The sequence below is a fragment of the Bubalus kerabau genome, chromosome 1 (assembly GCF_029407905.1).
Source record: "Bubalus kerabau isolate K-KA32 ecotype Philippines breed swamp buffalo chromosome 1, PCC_UOA_SB_1v2, whole genome shotgun sequence".
Classification (NCBI taxonomy): Eukaryota; Metazoa; Chordata; class Mammalia; order Artiodactyla; family Bovidae; genus Bubalus; species Bubalus kerabau.
The window spans coordinates 13,278,690-13,303,168 of NC_073624.1; the positions used below are offsets into that span (position 1 = coordinate 13,278,690).

At 50.6% G+C, this 24,479-nt stretch overlaps 1 protein-coding gene across 1 annotated transcript in view; it reads left to right on the forward strand.

Moving 5' to 3' along the window:
• TSPAN9 (tetraspanin 9) overlaps nucleotides 1-24,479 on the forward strand; it is a 188,633-nt gene that overhangs the window by 373 nt on the left and 163,781 nt on the right. Inside the window, exon 2 of the mRNA XM_055568705.1 lies at nucleotides 7,391-7,459. The gene's annotated coding sequence lies outside the window, so the exon portion shown is untranslated. The remainder of the gene's footprint in view (nucleotides 1-7,390; nucleotides 7,460-24,479) is intronic.

Below are 24,479 nucleotides of genomic sequence, written 5' to 3' on the forward strand. Positions count from 1 at the left end.
AAGGCTTGGAAGAGGACCTTCCGGGAACGGGGTGCGGGAGTGGCCGGCGGAACCCTAGGCGGAGGGATGGGGGTCTGTAGGATGCAGCAGGAAGGCGGAGCTCCGGAGCTGTCAAGGGGTTCTGACTGTGGGACCCAGCGGGCCGGCGCGGGGAGGTCCCTTCAGCGCCCCCAGGGAGGGCCGGGAGCTCGGTCAGGGCTGGGTACCGCCTGCAGCCCCGGAACTCCCCGACCACCCCTTGGGCCACCGTTGGTAGGTCGGCACTCAGTGACAGGGCTTTGGCAGGCCCCGAGGTCTGGGATGTAGCCCATCTGTGCATCCAAGTTTGGGACTTTAAAAAACTTTCTGTGGTTATAAAGAAATTAAAAAGTCCAAACAAGAATCTGGCTCCTTTCCAAGAGCAGTGTTTGTAGCCGTGTGTTTCAGAGCTGGAGTCTTGGATCTCCTGTCTTTGGAAAAGATACTGTCCCTTCTCTCTTTCCCCAATGCTGCTAGTGTCTGGGGAGGTTTGAAGCATTGGGTTAGTATGGGGTCCCCTGGGCTGGGTAGACCTTTCCTCCCCATACCCCAAACATGGATAAGACTGCAGAGAACCAAACTCTTTATGTGATGGTGCCCTTCTGACAGGCAGCTGTCCCCTTCCTTGGGGTGACTCAGGTATTTCCTCCTCCAGGAAGCTTTCCTGGACTAGTGGAGAATACTGAGGACTCAGGCTCTGATCCCTGCATATCAGCCAGCTTCCCTCTCTTTACTAAAAATAACCACAGAGAATGTTTTGTATGTATGTTCTGCTATAAAGATGTGCAGTCAATTTGTCATTGTAAGTAATGGGAAGGGGAGGAGACATATTATGGACAATTTCAAACAATGGCCTGGACAAATCATTTATATTTAGCTAAGGAATGCAGCCAGGGAGGCAGACCGTTCACACTGGCTTCCTACCCTCTGCCGGATCCTGGCAGGGCCCATGCAACTGAGCTGTGGGTTGAAGGGGTGAGCGAGAGAGGAGGGTTGGGGTGGATAAACTTGAATGGTGATTCAGTTCTACAATCGCTTGTTGAAGACCTGCTGTGTGCAAGGCCAGGAACAGCTGAGAATGAACCAGAATGGAGAGGGGATTTTTTTTGATCTGATTAAATCATATTTTATGGGCTTCCCTGGTGGCTCAGCGGTAAAGAATCTGCCTGCAATGCAGGAGACGTGGGTTCGATCTCTGGGTTGGGAGCATCTCCTGGCGAAGGAAATGGCAACCCACTCCAGTATTCCTGCCTGGAAAATCCCATGGACAGAGGGGTCCATGGGGTTGCAAAGTGTAGGACATGACTTAGTGACTAGACAACAGCAGCAAGTCATATTTTAATCTTTAAATTGATGAACACATTTTTATTTTTTTACATAATTTAAAAATTTTTTGAAATAAAATTTTTTATTTCTTTGATTGCTTTGGATCTTCGCTGCAGCACTCAGAGTATTCCATCTTCGTTGTGGCATGCAGGCTCTTTAGCTGCATCATGGGAATCTAGTTCCCTGAGCAGGGATCGAACCTAGGCCTCCTGGAGTATGGAGTCCTAGCTATTGGAGCACCAGAGAAGTCCCCAAGCATATGTCGTTTTAAATTGCCCCCTTATAGTTTAGGAAAATGAGGCTCAGAGAGAATAAATGACTTCCCTGAGGTCACCGAACTCATAAGTGGGAGAAGCAGAACTTGAACCCGTGGCTTCTGACCCCTTAGGCTGTGTTTTCTGCTCTGTCAGCTGCCTCTGTCACTCTTCACTGTTGAAACTAGAAGACCTCGGCTCCGACCTTCGTCCCAACATTGCCTAACTGTGCAACCCTGGGCAAATTACCGCCCCTCTCCAGGCCTCTCTTTGTGTTTGGAATTTGGTCATGCCCCAGGGCTTCTGGCAGTTCCCTGACCAGGAATCGAACCTGTGCCCCTTGCATTGGATGCTCAAAGTTCTAACCAGTGGATCTCCAAGGAAGTCCCCAGTCCTCTGTTTTGGATGATTATGGGTTAAAATGTGTTTAGGGTCTCTTCCATCCTTGGATATCTAACAGTGTAAGATGCTATCAGCAGCCAGTCAGTGAGTTAATGTGTTCTTTGTTTATTTTCTATTTTTAATTGTGGTAAAAGAAATGCATAAAAACGACCATCATAACCATTTTAAAATGTACAGTTCAGTTGCAGGAAGTATATTCACATGGTCCTGCAACAGATACCCAGAATTTTTTTGCTGCAAAACTGAAACTGTATACCCATTAAACTGTAGCCCATCCCCTTAACCCCCCGACTACCTCCACTCTACTCAGTGTGGTTTATTAGGCTCCTACTATGTCCTTAATAAATGTTGCCCTTGAGGAATGAATAAGGCAAGTAGGTAGCTAGCTGGAGTGCCAGTCCTCGTCCCTGTGAATATAACTTCAGCACCGGCCAGTCGCTCAGTTGTGTTCGACTCTTTGTGACCCCATGGACCATAGCCTGCCAGGCTCCTCTGTCCATGGGATTTTCCAGGCAAGAATGCTGGAGTGGGTTGTAATGTCCTCCTCCACGGGATCTTCCCCACCCAGGTATTGAACCTGTGTCTCCTGAGTCTCCTGCATTGGCAGGCAGATTCTTTACCGTTGAGCCACCTGGGAAGCCCCAGCACCAGCCCATCTGTTCAGTAAATGAGTGAGCAGGTGAGGCCTGGGCAAGTGCCTTCACCTCTTTGAGCTTTCCCTTGCTGCTTACAAAAGGAGGACAACAATACCAACTCTCAGGGCTGTTGGAAGGAGCAGTGAGAGCGTGTGTGTGAAGCATGCAGCTTAGGGCCTCGGACACAGCAGGTGTGCAGTTAAGTGGTGCCTGTTATTTATAACCTAGCTGAGGAGCTAGACTCACAGAGGAGGAGAGGACTTCTTCGTACAGTCAAGGCCCAGGCCTGCTGTGGTGGGCACCCCACGGACTAAGAGGGTGTGGATCTAATCCAGGTGCCTTAGCTGGCACTGCATATCCTTCCTGGGCTTCCCAGATGGCTCCGTGGGTAAAGAACCCGCTCGCTAATGCAAGAGACACAGGAGACATGGGTTCGATCCCTGGGTCGGGAAGATCCTGGAGGAGGGCATGGCTCCAGTATCTTTGCCTGGAAAATCCCATGGACAGAGGAGATTGGTGGGTTACAGTCCATACAGTTGCAAAGACTTGGACATGGCTGAAACGACAGAGCACGCACACACACATCCTTGCTACCCAACCTGCCCTGCCTGTCCAGCTTCATCTTCCACTGTCTTCCCCCAGGGATCCCTGGTGACAGCCAGACTCATCTCCCAGCATGCCTGGCTCATTCCTTCTTTGTCTCTTAGTCAGACTGTTCCACCTTCCTGAACTGTGCCTCCCCTTTCCTTCCTTCCACTCTTTAGGATCCTACTCATGTCTGAGCTCCTTCACAGAGCCATCCCCAAAGAACCTTTTGGCATTTTATGCCTTCATCTCTCCTGGCTTTGCCACACTGCTTGGGGGTGATTCTTTAATGTGTGTCTTAGTACAAGAGTCTGTGCTGGGACTTCCTTGGTGGTCCAGTGGATAAGACTCTGCACTCCCAATGCAGGGGCCTGGGTTTGATCCCTGGTCATGGAACCAAGATCCCACATACTGCAAGTAAGAGTTCGTATACAGCAACTAAGTCCACGCACCGCAACTGGAGAACCTGCACTGCAACAGAGACCCTGTGCAGCCAAAATAAATAATAAATAAAGCTTTCTTAATGTTAAAAAAGAGTTTGTGCTGATCTACATCTGATGATACAAAACAATAGAATGGGAAAGACTAGAGATCTCTTCAAAAAATTAGAGATACCAAGGGAATATTTCATGCAAAGATGGGCACTGTATATAAGGACAGAAAAAAAAAGGGCAGAAATGGTATGGACCTAACAGAAGCAGAAGAGATTAAGACGAGATGGTGAGAATACACAGAAGAACTATACAAAAAAGATCTTAATGACCCAGATAACTGTGATGTTGTGATCACTCACCTAGAGCCAGACATCCTGGAGTGTGAAGTCAAGTGGGCCTTAGGAAGCATCACTATGAATAAAGCTAGTGGAGGTGATGGAATTCCAGCTGAGCTATTTCAAATCCTAAAAGATGATGCTGTGAGAGTGCTGCACCCAATATGCCAGCAAATTTGGAAAACTCAGCAGTGGCCACAGGACTGGAAAAGGTCAGTTTTCATTCCAATCCCTTAGAAAGGCAATGCCAAAGAATGCTCAAACTACCACACAGTTGCACTCATGTCACATGCTAGCAAAGTAATGCTCAAAATTCTCCAAGCTAGGCTTCAATAGTACGTGAACCGAGAACTTCCAGATGTTTAAGCTGGATTTAGAAAAGGCAGAGGAACCAGAGATCAAATTGCCAACATCCCTTGGGTCATAAAAAAAGCAAGGGAATTCCAGAAAAACATCTACTTCTTCATTGACTATGCTAAAGCCTTTGACTGTGTGACTCACAACAAACTGTGGAAAATTCTTAGATGGGAATACCAGACCACCTTTACCTGCCTTCTGAGAAATCTGTATGAAGGTCAGGAAGCAACAGTTAGAACTGGGCATGGAACAACAGACTGTTTCCAAATTGAGAAAGGAGTATGTTAAGGCTGTATATTGTCACCCTGCTTACATATAATTTATATGCAGAATACATCACATTAAATGCCGAGCTGGATGAAGCACAAGCTATAATCAAGATTGCTGGGAGAAATATCAGTAACCTCAGATATGCAGATGACACCACCCTTATGGCAGAAAGCGAAGAGGAACTAAAGAGTCTTTTGATGAAAGTGAAAGAAGAGAGTGAAAAAGCTGGCTTAACACTCAACATTCAAAAAATGAAGATCATGGCATCTGGTCCCATCACTTCATGGCAAATAGATAGGGAAACAACAGAAACAGTGACAGACTTTATTTTCTTGGGCTCCAAAATCACTTGTAATGGTGACTGCAGCCATGAAATTAAAAGATGCACACTCCTTGGAAGAACAGCTAGGACAAACCTAGACAGCATATTAAAAAGCAGAGACATTACTTTGCCAACAAAGGTCCCGATAGTCAAAGCTATGGTTTTTCCAGTAGTCATGCATGGATGTGAGAGTTGAACATGATTAGATGCTATCTAATCATCTAATCCTCTGTCACCATCCTCTCCTTTTTCCCTCAGTCTTTTCCAACATCAAGGTCTTTTCCAATGATTTGGCTCTTCATATCACGTGGCCAAAATATTGAGCTTCAGCTTTAGCATCAGTTGAACCATAAAGAAGGCTGAGCGCCAAAGAATTGATGCTTTCAAACTGTGGTGTTGGAAAAGATTCTTGAGAGTCCCCTAGACGGCGAAGAGATCCAACTAGTCAATCCTAAAGGAAATCAGTCCTGAATATTCATTGAAAGGACTGATGCTGAAGCTGAAGCTCCAATACTTTGGCCACCTGATGCGAAGAACTGGCTCATTAGAAAAGATCCTGATGCTGGGAAAGACTGAAGGCAGGAGAGGGGGATGACAGAGGATGAAATGGTTGGATGGCATCACTGACTTGATGGACGTGAGTTTGAGCAAGCTCTGTGAATTGGTGGTGGACAGGGAAGCCTGGTGTGCTGCAGTTCATGGGGTTGCAAAGAGTCTGATATGACTGAGCGAATGGACTGAACTGATACAAAAATGAAAATGGTAAAGGTCCTTGTCTTCATGCATTAAAGGGTTAAGAAAGATCTTCTGAAAAATGACAGTTCAAAATATGAGGTGAGCAGCCTATGAGAGTAGAATATGGATTGAAATGGGGTGGAGTTGATCACCCTGATTCTAGAGGAATCTTGTACCAGGCGGTGTTTGACATGAGCACTGAAGGACCGCTTTCGTTTCGACAGAAAGAAGAAAGGGTGAGCCTGAGGAACAGTGCTGAGAAAGTGCTGGGGCTTTGAACAGCTCAGTTGGGCCAATGAATAGATTGTGTTGGGGGAACCGTGTATACCTTCTAGAATCCCAAGTTTGCATCTGCAGCACCATTTGTGCATGAGCCTGGCTTTCTCCGGAGTCATGTTTCCGTGAAGGGCCAAATGTTTCCTGTATATATCTTCGCATCCCAAATTAACCACACTTTCAACTTCTGCAGCGGTTTAATCTCTCACCTGATGGCCTTTTTCCACCAAGTTTTTATCGCTCCTCGAAAGTAACTTTGGGGCTTTCACTGGTGGCTCAGTGGTGTAGAAGTTACCTGCCCGTGCCAGAGACGTGGGTTCAATCCCTGGTCTGGAAAGATCCCACATGCCTCGGAGCAAGTAAGCCCGTGCACCACGACTTTGTATTCTAGGACTTTAGTGCCTGAGAACCACAACGACTGAAACCCGTGTGCCCTAGAGCCCGTGCTCCACAAGAGAAGCCACAGCAATGAGAAGCCCATTCACCGCAGTGAGAGTAGCCCCTGCTCCCTGCAACTAGAGAAGAGCCCGCACAGCAACAAAGACCCAGCACAGCCAGAAATAAATGAATAAATACATAAAATTACATGAAAAAAGTAGCTTTGGATGTGGCAGAGATGGATGCAACAAAGTGGCCTCAGAGGGTCTCTCTCCTGTCTCAGTCAAGTTACACACTTTCAGATATTCGAAACTTTGTCTCACCGTGAGTGGTCAGAATTCCAAACATTAAATCCTTGGATGCCAAGGGTCTACCCCAGGGATGGCAAATGCCTGGCACAGATACTCTTACTGTTAGAAGGGCCCCTAGCAGACATCACTAAGCCATCTTGGATGTCTTTCCCCCTGAGTCTTTAGCACCCACCCCCCACTGAGTGCTTTCCAGGTGGCGCTAGTGGTAAAAAATCTGCCTGCCAGTTCAGGTAGACGGAAGAGACGCAGGTTTGATCCCTGGGTCGGGAAGATCCCCTGGAGGAGGGCATGGTAATCCACTCCAGTATTCCTGCCTGGAAAATTCCATGGACAGAGGAGCCTGGCAGGCTACAATCCAAGGGGTCGCAGAGAGCCGGACATGACTGAAGCGGCTTAGCACACACCAGCTGAGTGGACTGACACAGCAGCCAAAACCCATTTGCCCTTCTGGCCTTCTCCAGCTGTTGAATGAATGAGGTTTTGTTTTTTTTTTCTTTAAATATTTTATTTGGCTGCGCCTGGGAGGGTCTTAGTTGTGGCTTGTGGGATCTAGTTCCCTGACCAGGGATTGAACCTGCGTCCCCTGCATTGGGAACGCAGAGTCTTAGCCACTGGACCACCAGGGAAGTGCTAATGAATGGGTTCTTGATGGGGGAGACTGCAGACCAAAAAATGGCCGTTGCTGGACAGATTTCGCCCTGGAGTGCCTTCACAGCAGATAATGACCTAGTGTTTTGTGTGTTTTCCTGCAGAAATATCCTGGGATCGTCTCTGATCTGTCAGCCGTCAAGGTGTTCGCAGAAAATTCAAGGAAAAAACAGGTCAGTGCCGGTCTGGGTTCACCGTGTGGTGGGGCCTCTGAACGTCTGAGTGTTATAAACTGTTTAAAGCCAGAGTCTCTCTTGCCCTTTCACTGTGGGTTGGGGACTGAGGATGGCCTGGGATGTTGACATTTTCTAGCTGTCTCTCTGCCCCCCAGCTCTTGACTTTGAATTGATAAGCCCCTTTAATTGGGCTTTCGGGGCCAAGGGGACATAGTCCCTCCTCCTCGCTGTTTCTGAATGGTGGCCGGCAGTATTCTTAATTTCTTTCTTGACCACCCTGATGGTAGGGAGGAAGCCCGGGGGGATACAGGAGAGGCCTGTAACTTCCTGCTTCCTGTCTCCTCCCGGCAGTGGGCTTGGGAGCCAGGGTGGAGGACCTCCTGCCAGCCGGCCAGAAAGGAATCTCTGGGAATCTGGCCAGTCCCACCTGTGTCTGTTCCTCTATACTGGGCCCTGCAGGAAAGCCTCTAGCCCTCTGGGTGGGCACCCTCTGCCAGGATGCTCGCTGGGGGTCCTCATCTCTGCTCCTGCAGGCTCCGGGGGGTTATTGCTGGTAGCTTCTTTCTTCTCAGCACCCGTGTGTTGAGGCCCCTGCGGAGCTGGAGGCGGGCAGCAGCCTACCCAGGCTTCCGCTGTGGATGGTGCTGATTCAGGTTCCAGTGCTGCTGCCTACAGACCTGGGTCTTTTAATGTTTTACCTGATGTGTGTTTTATCCTGTGGCTTCCTCCTGCTGGGTGGTTTGTGAATGTCTTACCTTTCAGAACCTGGCTGCGAGGTGGAGGGGGTGGTGTGGTGATAAGGGTGGTGGCTGGGAAATTTTGTCAAGAGTCCCTTCTTTGTGAATCCCAGCACAGCTATTTGGAGCCCCAGGAGCAGCCTCGAGCCTCTTACTGGCCTGTTGTGCTTTTCACATGATACTCAGGTGCCAGTATTCATATTTGTCATCATCGTCATCTGCCACAGTGTCAGTATGTCCGCAACTAATTTAGGTTTCCTTGGTGCCTTAGACGGTAGAGAATCTGCATCTGATGTAGAAGATCTGGGTTCGATACCAGGGTCAGAAAGATCCCCTGGAGAAGGAAATGGCAACCCACTCCAGTATTCTTGCCTGGAAAATCCCATGGACAGAGGAGCCTGGCTACAGTCCATGGGGTCGCAAAGAGTCCGACACGGCTGAGTGACTAACACACACACAGACACACCTAACTTAATATGACTGCAGTATTGAATCTTAATTTTACTCTCATTTAGTTTTCACGAGGGTCCTGTGGGGTAGCTAGCATTTCCCGTTTCGCAATGGCAGCCATTGAAGTGGAGCGCAGGCCAGAGACTTGCCTAAGACCACATCTTTAGTGCTGGGGGTGGGGTCAGCGGCTCAACACGCCTGCCACCCCTGCCTTCCCAGCTGACCTTCGGCCCCTCCTATCAGGCCAGGGAATCTGCTCTCGTCCCTCCTTGAGCCTGCAGTCTGCTGCAGCCAGGATGTAGGCTCTCATTCTAAGTCTCCCTTGGGGCCTGGCAGGGGACAGGGGGTGTGCTTCCAGTCTGCCGCCCTGGGATTTGGGGCACCACCTACAGGACGACTGGTCGGCAGCCGGCACGAGGCCAGGCCGATGGAAGCCAGTCTGCTGAAAATCCGGTGGCGGGGATGGAGGGACTTGTGGACAAGTGGGTGAGGGTCATCGCCGGTCCTGCCTTGTCCTGCCCCATCACAGAGATCCCACGGGGCCTGCCCAGAGGGGCCCTGCCAGGCCCAGCATGCTGGGAGGAGCCTCAAGGGAGAAGCCGGACAGCTGAGCATCACTTGCCGTCTAGCCAGATGGCTGTCCTTCTGTGGGTCTGTGCTGAAGGCAGAGTGGGGGTGGTTTGAGTAAAAGGACAGGAAGTTTATCCCCTCCTGAGGCTTTCTCAGGCTTTGATTTAGCTAGGTCTTCTCCTGCGGTTGAAAGCCTCTGGAGTGGTGACCAGCTCTGGGTGGATGGTCGTTTACTTCTGCCTGGTTAGGTGACCTGGGGCAGGCCCGTCTCCTCCCCTCCATCGCTCAGATGCCTTCTGTCTCTGGCCTTGAGGTGGATGGAGGACGGAAGGACGAGGTTAATGAGTGAACCAGAGCTCTGAGTCCAGATGGAAGCCGACCGGTCTGGGGGCCGAGGATGTCCACAGAGACGGCTGCCCAGCTGGTTAGCTAGCGGCCTGACTTCTGTCCTGCGCTGACGCCTCTGCGGCCACTCTCATTTTCACCTGCTTCCTGCCCCAACCTGATGAGTTCAGGAGTGAGAGGCCCCATCTCTGGGCTCCAGCCCAACACATGAATAGTCTGAGCGTCAATTAGAGCCCCTGGCTTCCCAGGTGGCTCATATGTAAAGAATCTGCCTGCGACAAAAGAGACGTGCGTTTGATCCCTGGGTCGGGAAGATCCCCTGGAGGAGGAAATGGCAACCTGCTAAAGCATTCTTTCCTGGAGAATCCCATGGACAGAGGAGCCTGGTGGGCTACAGTCTATGGGGTTGAAAAGAGTAGGACATGACTGAGCGACTAACATCTTCTTAGAACCCCAGTCTGGTGGAATGAGAACATCTGCCAGGTGAAGGCCGGCTTCCCCCTGCCCTCCTCTCAAACCAGATCCGCAGCCCAAACTCAGCGGCGCTGGCGGGGCTCTCGAAGAGGCAGCCAGGAGCTGCGAGTCTGCGGGCTCACCTATCACCACGTGCGCTTCGCTCCCCAATCAGCAGCCACGTGTAGATGAGGGTTTTTTGTTTTTTTTCAAAAAATAATTTTTACTTATTGGCTGTGCTGGGTCTTCGTTGCTGTGTGAGGGCTTTTCTCTAATTGCGGAAAGAGGGGGCTACTCTCTAGTTGCGACGCACAGGCTTTTCATTGCGGTGGTTTTTCTTGTTGCAGAGCATGGGCTCTAGGCACGTGGGCTTCAGCAGTTGCAGATCCCGGGTTTCTAGAGCACAGGCGCAGTCGTTGTGGTGCATGGACTTAGTTGGGCTTCCCAGTGGTAAAGAACCTGCCTGCCAATGCAGGAGACGTGGGAGACTCAGGTTCCATCCCTGGGTCGGGAAGGTCCCCTGGAGGAGGGCATACCAGCCCACTCTAGTATTCTTGCCTGGAGAGTGCCTGGACAGAGGAGCCTGGTGGGCCCCAGTTCATGGGGTCGCAGAGTCAGACACGACCGAAGCAATTTAGCACTCACGCGTCAACTTAGTTGCTCCGAGGCACGTGGGATCTTCCCAGACCAGGGATTGAACCAGTGTCTCCTGCGTTGGCAGGAGGATTCTTTACTGCTTAGTCACTAGGCAAGTCCTAGAGATGAGTTTTGAGTGTCTGGCTTAATACTATCTGTGTGTTTGAGTTTCCCACCCCCTCCCCACTCCCCTTCCAGGACATGGACATTTATTGCACTTTGAATACTTGCTTGCTTTCTGAGAGTCTTGTAATCATCTCTACACCCAGTGGCAGCATTTGTAAAAATATCTGACCTGTGCTGCAAGCAGGAAAGGATAGGGGTGGAGAGCCGCCCAGGGGGTCTGAAGAGTCAGGCACCTTAGCCTGTCCCTGGAACCCCCCACTTGTTGGGGAGGCCTGGCTGTCACTGCAGGAAGACTGAGGGTCCCTCAGCCCCCCATGTAGGATCTTGATGTGCTTCTGGCCTTGGCCTTGGCAGCGCAGGGCCACTGCTAACCGTCATAGCATCTTTGTGCAGATTCAGAAAATGCACTGACTCAATGGATATGAATTTGAGCAGACTCCAGAAGACAGTGAAGGACAGGGAAGGCTGGTGTGCTGCAGACCATGGGGTCGCAAAGAGTCAGACATGACTTAGTGACTGGAAAACAACAGGTGAGAAAGAAAATAAATTAGAGTGAGTAAATTGTTTTAAACCTGAACAACGTCCCACTCCACCCGGGCCAGCCTTCTGGAGCCCTGGTGGGCAGTGGCCCTGTGCTTGTGCGTCCGTCCCAGCATAGCTTGTGCTCCCTGCAACCCCGGGAGGAGAGGGGGTTGGGTTCAGAGCTGGGGAGAGGGCCTGGGGTGGGAACGGGCCTCTGAGAGCAGTGGACAGGGGAGGGGTGTGATCTCAGGGGGTGCTCAGAGCAAGGGTAGAACTGGGTGTGGCTGTGCGTGTGTGTCAGTGAGTGTGTGTGTGTGTATGTGTGAGTATGTGTTTGTGCTTGTCTGAGTATGTGTTTGTGTATGTGTATGTGTGAGTATATGTTTATGTGTGAGTATATGTGTGTGTGTGCACGAGTATGTGCGCATGAGTGTGTGTTTATGTCTGTGTGTATATGTGTGTGTGTCTGTGAGTATGCGTGTGTGAGTGTGTATACGTGTGTGTATGTGCGTGTATATGTGTGTGTGTGAGTGTGTATACGTGTGTATATGTATGTGTATGTGAGTGTGTATATGTGTGTGTGTCTATGTATGAAAATGTTTGTGCACAAGTGTGTGTGTGTATGTGTGTGTGTCTGTGAGTATGCATGTGTGTATATGTGAGTATGCGTGTGTGAGTGTGTATACGTGTGTGTGAGTATGTGTGTGTATGTGAGTATGTGTGTGTAAGTGTGTGTGAATATGTGTGTGCACAAGTGTGTGTGTCTGTGAGTATGCATGTGTGTATATGTGTGTGTCTGTGAGTATATGTGTGTGTGTGTGTGAGTATGTGTGTGTGCAAGTGTGTGTGTGTGTATGCCTGTGTGTGTACGTGTGTGTGTCTGTGAGTATGCATGTGTGTATATGTGTGTGTCTGTGAGTATATGTGTATATGTGAGTATGCGTGTGTGAGTGTGTATACATGTGTGTGAGTATGTGTGTGTGTATGTGAGTATGTGTGTGTGTAAGTGTGTGTGAATATGTGTGTGCACAAGTATGTGTGTGTCTGTGTATGTGTCTGTGAGTATGCATGTGTGTATATGTGTGTGTGTGAGTATGTGTGTGTGCAAGTGTGTGTGTGTGTATGTGTGTGTGTCTGTGAGTATGCATGTGTGCATGTGTGAGTATGTGTATGTATATGAGTATATCTGTGTGTGTATATGTGTGTCTGTGAGTATACCTGTGTGTGTGTGAGTGTGTGTGAGTATGTGTGTGTGTGCAAGTATGTGTGTGCTTGTCTCAGCATGTTTGCACGCGTGGGTTTGTCTAGAAGGGCATTCTCCTGCATTGTTCTCTTAGCTGAGAGGCCCACCTGAGCCCTTTCACCAGGTCAGCATATACCTGTGATGCGAATGCCCCCCTCCCTTTAGAGTGTGAAGCAAACACTGTCCCTGGCTCCCGGCCCCAGTGTGGAGGCTGAGGTTTTGGGTCAGTGCTCTCCAACAAGCCCCGGGGGCGTGGGTCCTGCTCTGGCAAGTTCCCCCACCCCCCTCTGCCACGGTTGGAAGGGCTCAGAGGAGCGGGGTGCCAGGCGGGTCGGAGTAGGAGCTGTGAACATGTAGAATGATATGTTTTGTTTCGGGGAAAGTGAGGTGGAACTCGAAGCTTGCCATTTCCACTTGTCTCATCCTGGGAGATTCTAAACAACTTTGTTTAAACACTGGACATGCTGACTGCAGAGTCCTGAATCAGGAAGAGCCCTTGGGTCCCCCAGGAAGGCGATCAGGTTTGAAGCCAGAGTTGGGCTCTGGATGTAGCACGTGGGACCCGAGGGTTGGGGGAGCTCTCGGAGCACCCCCGGGGTGTGAGTCACTCCACACTAGCAGCTGTTACAGAGGGACTCCTGCTGGCTTGCTGCTGGGCTGGGGCACCAGCGCGGGGTCACCACCCACCATCCAGGCTGGGGTAGCGGAGAGGGAAGCGGGGTGGATTCTGGTCTGGGCTCTGCCTGCCCCTGCTGTAGACCTAGAAGCTGGGAATGGTGGTGGCCAGCTGGCCTGGGTCCATGGATGTCTCCTACCAGGGGCAGTCAGTCCCTGCAGTGTAGGGAGAATAATACAGGACACTGTCTTATTGAGGGCAGGGTTGGGTGGGCTGTTCTCTGAGGACCCCCAGAGAAGCCCAGGGAAGATGTGGCTTGGCCTTAAGAGACCAGGATGGCAAGCTGGGAGGTTGGGTCAAGACGGGCATGGCCCAGTGATTGGGCTGGAAGCGGGAGGAACAAGCTGGCCATGGGGGGGGGCGAGCATTCACTCAGGGGCACCTGGAGTGCCCCCCAGAGAAGGCTGATCTTGGCAGACTAGCAGTGGACAGCTGGTGTTGGCCCCCGAACAGCGGAGTGTGGAGAACGAAAATGGATTTTTAGGAAAATAGGCTTGTTGCAGAATTCAAGGTGAATTTTTTAAAAGTACCTTTTTGTTATTGTTGTTGCACAAAAATAATACAAACTCCTTATAACCTTCAAATGATACAGATGTTGTAGAAAGGGAAAATCTCTATAATCCTACCCTTCTGAGGCAATCACTATTAATACTTTGGCTTATGTTCTTTCCAGGTATTTTAATGATAGACTAGCATCCAGCTGTCTACCTACTATCTTAATTTCCATAAATAGCATCGCATTATACTAACTGGAAGGGCTTCCCTGATGGCTCAGATGGTGAAGAATCTGCCTGCAATGTGGGATACCAGGTTCGATCCCTGGATCGGGGAGATCCGCTGGAGAAGGGAATGGCAACCCATGCTAGTATTCTTGCCTGGAGTAGTCCATGGACAGAGGAGTCTGGCGGGCTACAGTCCATGGGGCCCCAAAAGGTCAGACATGACTGAGTGACAAGCACGATATACTAAATGGAAACTTCTTTAGCTGTCTTTCTGAACTGATCCTCAAGCACCAGGCACGGCTCAGCTGGGCTTGGCACCTGAGCTTGTGGATGCGGATGCGGTCAGCCGGGGGCTCTGCAGGGCCTGGGTGGTCCGGTGGCAGTCAGCTGGGAGCTCTGGAGGGTGGCCTGGGTGGTCCAGGAGCCCCTTTGGCACATGTCAGGCTGGTACTGGCTCGCGGCTTGGCCTCTCTTCCCCCACATGATTTCTCATTCTCAAGGGACCTGGCCTTTTAAGTGAAAACGGAATCTTGACGAGCTCTTGAGATGGAAGTTCTGAGGTCTCACGATGTAATATCCACCCTCCGCTTGGTCAGAGCAAGTCACTAGACCCTCTGGAACCTTAGGGCTGGGGCAGAGACACCCCTCTTGATGGGAGGGCTGGCAGAGTCACGTCAAGAGCAGGTGTGTTGAGCAGTGGGAGGGCGGGGATGTGCAGTCCCTGCACGGGCCCAGGAGGAAAGACTGGGATGCTGGGAGCTCAACCTCACAGACGTCTGGAGGACAGTCCAGGCTCTGCCCCTTCTCATCCCCCTCCGCCCACGTGGGTCACCCAGGGAGACTGGCAAGGCAGGAGGCGTGACCCTCCTGCTGGCTTAGTGGTGGTACATTCTGTGTGTGTGTGTGTCGGCGGGGAGGGGGGCGTGCTTATCTGTCAGGAGGTGAGAGTGAGCTAGAGTGAGGGCTTTGTAACGGACAGCTCTCTGGCTGAGAAGTAGGGCGGGAGCCTGCCTGTCCTCCGGAAGCTGCTGGCCCCTTGGCTACTTGGTACCAGCTGCTGATTCTCATGGCATCTCCGGAGAATGTGTGTCAGTGAGTGAAGCAGGGGTCCTAATGAAAGCCAGCCGGTCACTCCAGAATCAGGCCTCTGCCGGCTACTCATTCATTCATTCGCCCAGCAAATGGGACACCCCCCGGTGCTCCAGACTTTCTCTCCCCGTTCCCTCCCACATTCAGAGGTGGAGCGAGGAGACCCTCCCACTCGATCCTACTTTGCTTCCCAGACAACTCACAGTGGATCTCACATTCTGACTTCCCCTGATGTTTCTGTTTGTATAGCTGTCTTATCACCTGCCACGTGTGGTATCTCTTCCTTCGTGTGAAATGTCTGAAATGGCTGGGAGGCAGGAGGAATCGGGGTGGGCGGGGGAGAGCCAGCTGAGGTCGTTGAGGAATGCCACTCCCAGGTTTGAGGGTGCTGCCGTGGAGCCGCTGGAGGAGAAGTCCTCCCAGGGCTCTCATTCATCCCGCTTCCCTCTCCCTGGGGCCCCGCCTGGCCTTGATGAAGTGCACTTTCCTGCACACCGTGTTCTTTTCTTCTGTCGTCTGCCTGGTGCTTTGTGCATTCATCAACCGAGAACAAAGGCTGAGAGGGCTTTCACGTTTGAAAACCCCTTGGTGTTTTATTTTCTCCCTGCTCCCTCCCAGCATCTCTCGGAAAAGAACCGTGTTGTGGCTGAAAGGTTCGCTGTTTGTGAAGCTGTCCAGGCTGCACAGCTTGGCCTTGTGGCCCTTCTCTCCCCCTCCTAGGCTGTCCCGGGGGGAAAGGGACCCAGCTCAGAGACAGGACAGGGCTCGGTGGGGACTGGGGGCAGGACGGAGCAGGCCACTGCAGCTGCCCTGATGCTTTCCCGGGTGCCGGGCCGCCGGCGTCCTGCTCCTGTTGCCGGCTTCATGATATCTGATCAGCGCTCGGGTTTAATGTGTCCCGGTGCTTAGAGTTAAGAACGTGCAGAGCTGACACTGCAGACCTTGGAGAAATCTGGCCTCACAAGCGAGACAAGGAACCTTAGCCGCTCCTTTTGGCCGAGGAGCTGGAAAAACTAAATGGAGGTTCTCGGCCTGCGCCAGCTGAGAGTCTGCCACTTCCAGGTAGACGGTAGGTAAACTCTCCCTCCGGGGAGACCCAGGAGGCCCGTCTCTGATCCCTAACTTCTCTGCCCATGCCTCCACCCAGAGTTCTGGTTCTCTGTGGCTGGGAGGATGGATTTACATGTCAGCAGCGTCAGGAGTCATCGGCAGGTGAGCCCTGGCCAACTTTGAGTCTGTGAGGGTCCCAGTCATCTCTTGGCCCTGGTGCTCTGTGTGATCCGAGGATGTCAGGCCATGTGAGGTTAGGTGAGTCTCTGACCTGTTCTGGGCTACCAGAGGCCTTCTCTGTTTCATCAAGTTCTCCCATTTCCCCCTGAGGCTTGGCCCCGCAGCATCTATGGCACCAGGTCTGGGCTCTGAAGGCCGAGTGAGAAGGGATGGGATCGCTTGTAGAGGGGGCCAGAGCTCTTTCTGTAGGGCTCGGAGGAGAAGCCCGCCTGACCGGCTGAAGCCTCAGGCGTGGTAGTTGGACCTAGTTTGGAATAAAACTGATGCTACGTCTGTTTCATCATGTGCTTTCATCCCTGCTCATCCAAATGACGCTCGGTTGATGGTGCTGTGCCTTTGATCGAGGTGGGGGGACCTGACCCTCTCTTTGTGGGGCAGGGTGAGGGAAGGCGCTGGGCTGGGGGCGCGGTGAGCCCCACCCTGACTGTGGGGCACAGGTAGGGGTAGACCGCAATTCCTTAGACTGTGGGGCTTTTCTCCTTTGGACCCCCACCAAAAATGGCTACATTTTCAATTTTCCAAAAATTAAATTTTCCTTGCCTCAAAATAAATTTTCATTGCCAAAAAATCCTCACAGGTATTCACTGGAGGGATGGTGCAGCTTTAAACAAACACCTAAGAGAGAGTATCTGTCTTAGGACAGTGGTTAAGTCAAGTATCTTTGACATTTCTGACTTGTGTTAGGAGCTAAACCATTCGGGGATGCCACATCTTAAACCCCGTGGTGCAGTCTCCACCCACGCTGGTGTTTCTGAGACCCTGCGTCCCCTTCCCCACTTCTGGACTCTGAGCAGCATTCGTGTGGCCAGAGGACTCAAACTGAAGACTTGTGCAGCCTCCAGTCTCTGCCCGGCTGGGGCATTTCTGTCAACTCACCTCAACCCCTGTCTCTTTATTTCTGCTGAAAGGCAGAGGCCTGGATTTTCCCCTCCACTGATGCTCTGCCTGTTTTCTCGTCACTCAGCACTCGGTACACACTCAAATCTCTTTTGAGTGAATGAATACTTACTTCGAGATATGAAAAGAAACATGTCCTTCATCCAGTCCATTTCCCCAGACACTTGGAGCACTCGCTTGATTTAAAACCATCCATCTTCATGGTGGGCTTCCCTGGTGGCTCAGACAGTAAAGAGTCTGCCTGCAATGCAGGAGACCCCGGGTTCGATCCCTGGGTTGGGAAGATCCCCTGGAGAAGGAGATGGCAACCCACTCCAGTATTCTTGCCTGGAGAATCCTGTGGACAGAGGAGCCTGGAGAGCTACAGTCCGTGGGGTCTCAAAGGATCAGACACGACTGAGCAGTTAACACATCTTCACAGTCTCAAGGCTGGGAGCTGTCTCTGGGGAGGGCGAAGGACTCAACCCAGGAGCTTCTTATTAATGTGTCCACATCTGGGAGGGAGACTGATGGTGACCTTTCCCGAGGAGGCGGACAGGAAATTGTGGGAAAGAGGAGTACACTGCACAGAAGTTTCCTGAGGAGGAGCCCGAGGCTGACTCCCCCAGGAGCTCCTCGCTAGCAGAGTGGAGAGGGCTGGAGCCAGCCTGGCCAGACCCCGACCCTGGACTCTGTCTCTCTTACCACCCTCCTCACCTGCTCCCACCTTCCTCAGCTCCCCTGGGAGCGTCTCAGAGTTCCCAGCACCTGTGTGCGGTGACCCTGCAGCGTTGTAGGAAAACATGCACCCAAAATGGCCAAATCCCGGAGGACTTGGGAGAGGCACGTGTGAGGTTATTTTGGGTTTGGTGGGCCGGGCTCGGATCTCTCTGGCATTCCCGGCCGCTGGTCTCTCTCAGAATTGACCAGAATGGAAGGATGGTAGAAATTGAGGCTCCAGGAATAGCGCAGGAATTTGCTCATTCTTAACCCCTTAACGAGGTGCCGCCCTGCCCGGAGCCCACAGAGTGCTGGAATGGGGAGTGGGGAGGAGGTAGAGCTCAGGCTGTTTCCTCTTTTTCATTCGGGGAGGAGCGGGAGGCAGCCCAGGGCTGACTCGAGGCCAATCTGATAAGGAGCAGCATTTAGAGGCCAGAGGAGTGTCCCTCCCCATGCTGGCCCATCCCTGCTTCTTGAGGGGGTTGCCTGGTAAACTCCCAGCGGCTGGGTCGGTACCTCTCTCTCTCCAGATCTCTGCTCTTTCTGTTTCTGGATCTCTTGGGCCTCGGCAGGCTCGGGGCAGCTCTGGCCTTGGGTCTTGGGGAGCCTCGTCTCTCTCTCCCTCCCCCAGAGTCAGGCTCAGGGACCCTTTTGTTCAGTGCACGTGAAGGGGGCATGTACCAAGCACCCACCCTGTGGCAGGTCAGGAGCTCAGGGGTGCCAGGCACCTGCCTTTGCCCCGGAGGAGCTGGGCTGGGTGTGCAGAGACTGTGTAGACCGGCACAGACTCAGCACCATCCGCAGCCCTGGAGGAGCAGTGAGGATCGTAGCAGGCGAGTGGGTCAGGGGAAAGAGCAGCCCCAGAGGACCCCTCCCTGGTCCTGGGTCAGCCACGTCACTTCTCTGGACCTTCCTGTTCTTCAGTGTAAAGTGAGGAGTCTGTGATCCCCAAGCCCTTTCTGGGCTTGAGAGTTTCCCTGATTCCAGGGGTCTCGGGGAGGAAGACCCTTTTTAGATGGGTGGGATATTTTTGTTGCCTCCCCTCTGTGTTCCAAACGGGCTCCCAGGGTGGACCTTTCAGCTGGGTCATCCGCATGGGCTCGGATGTCACGGCTGGGTCTCTAGCCTCTCTCCTGTCCTCCTGCACGGGAATCTGGGAAGTCTGACTTTAGATTCAAGAGCTTGGTTGTCCTCGTGCAGGAGGAGGTGGTCACCCCTTGGGCTACAAGATGAGGTCTGAGCCTCTGAGTGAGGCTTAGAGTCTGCAGGGACCTGGAGCAGTGTCCAGCCTCCCTGCTGCCCACCTGAGGCCACTCTGTCCGGTTTGTCTTGGATGCCCTCCACGCAGGCTCTCACTTCTTGGTGTCCTTGGCGTGGTCTGCCTGGTTCAGAGCGCCCCTCCCATCCTGCATTGTTTTTTCTCTTATGAGCATTGTTTTAGCACATTTGAAAGCTTGGTCAGCCATTATATCTTCAAGTATTTTTCTCTTTTTTTCACCATACCACGTGGCTTGTGGGATATTAATTCCCTGACCAGGGACGGCGCCCAGGCACCCAGGTGAAAGCGTGGAGTCCTAACTGCTGGACTGCCAGGGAATTCCCTCTGTTTTTAATTTTCATAATATAATTCTGTTTATTTCAATACATCTAATGTTATTTCAACATGTAATCAATATAAAAATATTTTACATTCTTTTTATACTAAGTTTCAAATGTAGTGTGTGTTTTATGCTTATAATCCATCCATTTGGACAATAACTTTTCATTGGAAAAACTTGGTCTGTATTTAGGTACAAAATTTACAGTTGAAGAAGTGGATTCACATATTTCAGTTGTTCCAAACAAGCTTAAACCAAGTGTTTCAAATACATGTATCAGTTTCCTCATAATTGATGTTTGTAAATTAAAACAAAAAATTAAAACTTCTTCAGTAAGTACATTTCAAGTGCTCAATACACCATGTGGGTTGTGGTCGCCAGATGGTGCAGCTCTGAAATGATCTCTCCAGAGCTACTTTTGGCATTCGTTAAGGATAGGTGTATAGATTTTGGTCTTACTTTTCAATTACATGGTAATTAATATTCCCGGTCTGCTTCTTTTTGGTCCCAGATTCCTTTATTCTAACTAACTTTCCTTTCTTTCCAAGACATGGTTGTTCACTTTGTTCACCCAAAGTCCTCATTTAATTCACGGCACCTCATTTAATTCATGGTGCCAGTCCAGTCTAACGATGTTAGTTCAAGGGCAGAGCCCTCTCCTAAACTCCTATCTATCATTATCCAAACCCTGCTTCCCTCTGTTCCCCTGTGCAGAGGACTTTATGTTTGGAATGCTCTCATATTATCTACTTTAATCTTCACAATTATATAAATAAGTAGGCGGGCTGGTATTTACAGATAAAGAATTATCCAAAAGATAATTTCAATTATCTTTGGAATTCTTTAATTCCAAAGAATTAAAGTAGATTTATATATTTGTCCAAGTCACATGGATAGTGATGAAGCAGAGTTGGAATTCATCTTTCTTAACTTTCCTACTATATTATGATAAAACAGAATGTCAGACCCTTTTCTTACTAGGCCCATCCAGTCCTGTGCTGTAGGCAAGTATACAAAGTTCTTAGGATTAAAAAAAAAAATTCATCTCTAGTAGTAACTCAACTGAAATTCCTAGGAAGTCAGCTTGTTAAAACCATGTTTATAAAAAATCAAGAACTCTCATTTTAGGAACAAGATTCTTCATTTAAATCACCATCTTGCAATGAGTTGGCCAGGAGGAGCACATCTCCTTGTGTATATATATGTAGACCCAGGAGATAAACGGGAGAAGAGCAACTGTGGTAGCAAATGGCCAGCTGAACTCTTCCACCACCTGGAGCCTTTGAAGAGCCGTGGCACAGACCAGCCATGCTGCGATGATCACGAGACCAGACAGCTCCCTGCCTTCCTCCTCATGCAAGAGGTTCTGTTTCTTATGAAGCAAGAGGTTGTATGCCAAGCTGATAGCCCACAGGACACAAAGGAATATGTGTATTGCAGACACACTCTTCCAAATAAAGTTACCTGTGACAAGAGGGTTAAGTCCAACACGCAGGGTCAGAGTGGCAGGAACCGTATACACAACCACCCACAGTTCTGCATCTGGATCGTTCACCTGCACAAAGACCGCCAGCGCGAAGAAGGCGCCCATAGCCAGGTGCAGGCGCACCACAGGCCCCACGCCCCACGCCCCTCGCCGGCGGCACCATGGTCCGGCAGCCGGCCGGGGGAATTCCCTCTTCATGTATTTGTCTCTTCTCTCTTCTCTGTTTCTGGAACTTTAATTGCATGTATATTTAGACTGATGTTGTCCTGTAGGTTGTTGATGCGCCGTTGATTTTTTTTTTTTCTGTCATTTTTTCTTTCTGTGCTTCATCTTGTCGTTATGTCTTCAAGACTTTTCCTTGGGCAATGTCTAATCTGATGTTAAAAACTCCCCTTCCATGTATCTTTCATTTCAGATACTGGGTTTTTCATCTCTAGAAGTTCCATCTGAGTCTTCTTTATATCTTTCATTTCTCTTCTCATTATCCTTGTGTTTTCCTCTAGTTTCTTGTGCTCACGGAACATACAGTAGCTGTTTTTCCATCCTTGTCTACTGGTTTCATCATCTCTGTCATTTTTGGGTCTGTACTCTTGACTGCTTTTTCTCCTGCTGCTTTGAGTGCCTGGTAGCTTTTGATTGAATGTTAGACGTTGTGAATTGAATCTTGCTGGATTTTGTTCTATCTCTTCAAATACTATTGGAGTTTGTTCTGGCACGCCTTTAAACGGCTCTGTGCTTGTTGTTGAGTTGCTCAGTGGTGTCCGACTCTTTGCCACCCGTGGACTATATCCCTCCAGGCTCCTCTGTCCATGGGATTTCCCAGGCGAGAATACTGGAGCGGGTTGTCATTTCCTCCTCCAGTGAATCTTGCTTGTAAATTTTGTTAGGGTGGACCCACCTTCAGCCTAGGGCTCTCTCAGCTTCACTACTGAGGCATTGCCCTCTGAGGACACACCAGCACCTGGTGTGTCGTGAGCTCTCTGCTCTCGCTGGTGGGAGTGCGGCCCCGAGTGAGCTCTGCAGGGTGGCTGGCCCCCCGCTTTCTGTCTGTTCTGTCCCCTGGCTTGTGCTGTTTTACCCTACACTTGTGTGGGTCAGGCGGGGAATCCAGGGGACTCTTCTCTAGAGCACCCTATCTGTGCAGTGCCCTTCTCTCCAATGAAAGCGAACGTGTCAGTCACTCAGTCGTGTCTGACTCTATGCTATGAACTGTAGCCTGCCAGGCTCCTCTGTTCATGGAATTCTCCAGGCGAAAATACTGGAGTGGATAGCCATTTCCTTCTCCAGGGGATCTTCCCAACCTGGGGTTCAAACCTGGGTCTCTTGCATTGCAGGCAGAGTCCTTACCGTCTGAGCTACCGGGGAAGCTCTTCTCTCCAATGTTCTGCCCTAAGAATTCTGTCTCCATGAACACCAATTTCCGCCTCCTCAACTTGAAGGGACCACTGGACTCCATGTGGATCCCTCACCCTGAGCTGTTACGTGGATGCTGCCTCCAGGCAGTAAGCTGGGCATCACAGAACTCTTTCTTTTGTTTCCTTCTTTCAGAGATCACAGTCCAGAGTTACCTGTTGTCCAGCGTCTGAAGCCCATGTTTCATGCCTTCTGCCAACTTTCTAGTTGTTCAAGGGGCAAGGGTGAAGCCAGCCTTCACTGTGGCTACAACCCGAATCTGGCATCATGGGAAACTCCCCTCGGGCTAGTCATCTCTCCTACAGGAAAGACCCCATAAGTACCATGTTTTTTCCCCCATTTTGTATGTGGTTTTATTTCTTATCGCTCTACATAGGCCGTCTCCCTGAGCAAAAGATGATATGGTATTTTTCTTAGTATCCCTTTTACCTAGTCCAGTGCTGGGCATATAGGAGGCAGCTCATGTTTTTAGATTTTTTGGCTTTTTCTAATATTTATTTTTATTTATTTATTTGGCTGCTCTGGGTCTTAGTTTCGGTGTGTATTGGGATCTATTCCCTGCCCAGAGATGGATCCCCAGGCCCCCTGAATTGGGAGTACAGAATCTTAGCTGCTGGACCACCAGGGAAGTCCCTCATGTTTGTTGATCCAATGAATAAAAGAGATGAATGGAAGGAACTATCAGCTAATTGTGCTGTTACAGGTTGCTAAGAAGAATGATGTTGCCCTGGGTATGAAGTTTTAGATTCTCTCCTTGCTCTGTGGCATTTACACCACGTCTGTATCTGGGTTTTGTTAATTCTGGTTGGGATACTGACAAGTCTGAATGCGTCCAGAGGAGGATGACTAAAATGGTGGGAACTACACCCCATGGGAATTGGATGAGGATTTGAGAATGCTTGTTTGTCTGGGGATTATTTTTATGGAGTGTGACCGGGAGGCCTGGTGTGCTGCGATTCATGGGGTCACAAAGAGTCGGACACGACTGAGCGACTGAACTGAACTGATGGGGAGGAGGGCATACATAGTGGTCCCCCCTCATGTGTGGGATTGATGTGGAATAAGAGGGTTTAAACATGTCCTGTGGCTTCAAAGCCGAGATCCCCAAATGCCTAGGACCTGTTCCAGGGGTGGACCCGGTTCCAGAAAGAACTCTCTAACAGCTGGAGCCATCGGCTGTCCAGCAGAGGAGGGGTGGGCTACCTTGGGAGGTCCTGAGCTCCCCACCACTGCTGGGGTTTAAGCAAAGACTGATACTGATCTGGAGTTTTGTTTGGGATTGTAAGAGTAGATATAGTGTTACACAAGATACTCTCCAAGATACGTTTCTACTCAATGATGTTAAATTTTTTTTTAATTTATTTTTAATTGAAGGATAACTGCTTTGCAATATCGTGTTGGCTTCTGCCATACAACAACCTGTCAGCCTTAAGCATACGTCCCCTCCCTCTTGAACCTCCCTCCCACCTCCCCATCTTACTCCTGCCTTTGAGCCCATGATTCATCCCCCCTCCCAACTCTACAGTGCACACACATACACACATGCACACATGTGCATAACCAAGTTCAGGAAACATACTTGCAACATGCTCCCTACTACTCTTGTAACTCTCCTCCCAGCCTCCATTATTGGGCCTCTTCTGGGGCCCTGATGACTGGCCCCTGCTGCCCATGCTGGGCCCTGTCATTCCCCTTCTGCCTGCCTGGCACCCCGTGGATCCGGCTGGTCCTGTGTCAGCGCCTCGTCGCATTGTCTTCTATGTCTGGACACACAGAGCCTTTGAGACACAATGACTCTGAGCCTCCTGCCTCCTGCACAGCAAACCCTGGCAGCCTTTCCCATACTGGTGAACATCTCTCTGCCGGGGCACCGCTGCCCTAGACCTGGTCTTTGGCTTGTTTCTCTAGGTCTCGGGTCTCTGCCTCTGGGGGAACCCTGTCCTCCCTGGACTGCTTGCGCCCAGGAGATGTCACTTCTGGTTCATGGGTGCTAGGGAAAGTGAAAGAGAAAGTGTTAATTGTTCAGTCCTGTCTGACTCTTTGCGACCCCGTGGACTGTAGCCCA